The following is a 2,728-nucleotide window of genomic DNA, read 5'->3' as shown; positions in this document are numbered from 1 at the left end:
AGCAATAAACAAGACAAATGTGATTTTTACTCCATAGCATTTGTAGTAGATAATTATTAAGCTCTTAAGTAATTAGGAAAATTGTGATGCATGTTATCAAGAGAGTTTGGGGGTAATAGCAGGGTCCATTACAGACACCTGTTACCTAGTCTTGGGGAGTCCTGAGGAAGTATGATTTAAGTTAAGTCTTAAAGAAAGAAGAGGAAGCTAAATAAAAGATAAGGGGTGGGTGAATGACCAGGGTGCGTGTGAGGAAGAGATGTTCAGGGACAATGACTGGTATATGCAGTCTCTGAGGAGGAGGAGGAGGCTTGGCATATTCAGGGAATAGAAGCACAGTCACCATGGCTGAGTGAAAAGAGCAAGGGGTAAGAGGAGGAGACATTGGACTGCCATGGCAGGTTATTCTCCCCAGGGTCCTATAAAGAGTTCCATGGAATCTCAAGATCACCAGACAGGCAAAGAAAATTTGACATAGGAGAGTGACAGGATCAGATTGGGACTAAGACTGCAGTTGTGGAAAATAATTAGAAGGCCAGGCATAAACTTGGAGGGACCTAGTAGAAAGCAGATTCTTTAATCATCTAGACTGAGACATAACTAGGTGAGAAACGTTGTGGTGAGATGTACAAAAGTGAATGGATCTCTATAAATCCAGCTGGACAAAGAGACTGGTTGAATGAGTGAGTGAGACAGAGGGAAATATCTATGATAATTTTCAGCTTTTCCCAGTTTCCTATCTTTGAACCTGAATGATTATTTTAAAATATGTTTTCAGCCTTCTTTCTGGTGTTTTTGTCTCACATCTTACCCTCTTTGCTTTTTGCACGACATAATGAGTAGAGTGTTTTATTAGAATTCTATGGATAATTTCCTGTCCTGACCACCTTCTTTACTTTGATAAATGGGAGACAGATGCTACCCACAATTCCTTCATCTGTGGTTTCCTGCCATCCCTGATCAGCTTCCTTTACACTGGATCATCAGTCACATCCAGGACTCATCTTCCTTCTTCTCTTCCAGCCTTTTCCCTGCTCAGTCCCTTCTTTCAATTGGGGAGACATCTTCACTCATTTTCATCAGCTTGCTCCATTCCAGTTATCACAAGTGCTTTCTTTCAGACTTTGCCTTGGGGATTCTTAGATATCTATCCTTTTCTTTCTGTATGATCTCCTAATAAGGACACATCTTTCCCACTAAAAAAAGTATATGTCTGTATTTCAATTTAGGCAACAGTTATAATCTATGGAAAGTTGCATGGAAAGCATGCTTGTCAGGCAAGTTATGTTAGAAATATATTTTTGAGGAATCTTTGTAAGCAATTATTTTATTAGACAGAGAGTCCTTCTGCCCTAAGTGTTTCATTACCACTCCTATGCCCTCCTTCTTTCCCAATGTCTTGAGTGGGATGGTTATGTGCTTCATGCTGTGGGTGAGTGCGGAGGCATCTTTCATGGAGTTTGACTTCAAGAGACTAAGGATCTAGCATTGGCTGTGGAAGTGCAGTCTAGTAGCTTTCTGCAAATTGGATTCTGGCAGATTTGGTCCAAGATTGGAGATATTGAAGCATGCATGGTGTCCTGGTGTGGCACTGTTGGATAAGCACTGAACTACTAAATGCAAAGTCAATAGTTCAAACTCACCAGTTGCTCCTCGGAACCCTACATAGGGTTGGTTGAATCAGAACTGACTCAGTGGCACTGAACACCAACATGGCCCTGATAATTTTCAATGGCATAGTTGTCAGTGGCACAGGATGGGGGAAGAGGAAAGCAGTGGCCACCAACACTGACACATGTAAGACCCAGGATGGGGAATACCAGGACTACCTGGGATGGATTTGAGGGAATAAAAAAAAAAAAAAATCACATAGGGAGCTGAGTCATAAGGATACTTTTTGATAATTATACTACCCCATTCCACTGCCAGGCAGAGGAGTCCAGAAACATCGCTTGAAGAAAGCAGGATAAGAAGAAAGAAAACAAAAATACTTGTGTTGAATGGAAACCACCATTTGTATCAGACTAGAACTGTATTCTATAAGGTGTTTAATTAATTAATTAATTACTTTTGGGGGGATGGGTAGGTAGGAATAAGGATTGAGTTAGCGTTGGGACTATGGCTAGAGCTAGGCTAGGACTAAGAGTTTATTTCGGAATTTAATATATATTTCATTCCATTGTCTTTTTCAAAAAAAATGGTTTATTGTGAATTATGTGATAGTTTACATGGGAGAACATTAGTTTTTACATTCATTCTATTGTATATCATCTCATTGCCATGGTTACAACCCCCTCCATGCAATACTTCCCTCATACCCCCAGGTCTTCAGCACACAGTCGCTCTCCCTCTCTGGGTCTAAAGTCCCTAGCCACTCCATCTCTCCACATCATCATCTCTGCCTCCATCTCTGGCATCACTGCTTCTCTGGGTAGGGTTCCGCTCTCCACTCTTCTCCCTTGTTGGTGCCATGGACATCCGCTCCTAGACTGCAAAGTTAATCACTCCCCTCCTTTTGCTACAAAATGTGTACCTTTATGTTTACAACCCTCACAATCATTCCTGATAACAATTATTCACTATTGTATCAAAAGAGACCTATCTGTATTTCATTTCATCAGCCCCAACTAGACAGATTGGATACTACTCAGTGGAGATTCTACCTTCCTCCACACCCTCTGTATCTAGGCTCCCTCTTGAAAGCTTGTAAGCCAGTCACTTCTTGCCT

The sequence above is a fragment of the Chrysochloris asiatica genome, unplaced genomic scaffold, assembly GCF_000296735.1.
Source record: "Chrysochloris asiatica unplaced genomic scaffold, ChrAsi1.0 scaffold00002, whole genome shotgun sequence".
In the NCBI taxonomy this organism is placed as follows: Eukaryota; Metazoa; Chordata; class Mammalia; order Afrosoricida; family Chrysochloridae; genus Chrysochloris; species Chrysochloris asiatica.
Note: the sequence above shows the minus strand (reverse complement) of the source record.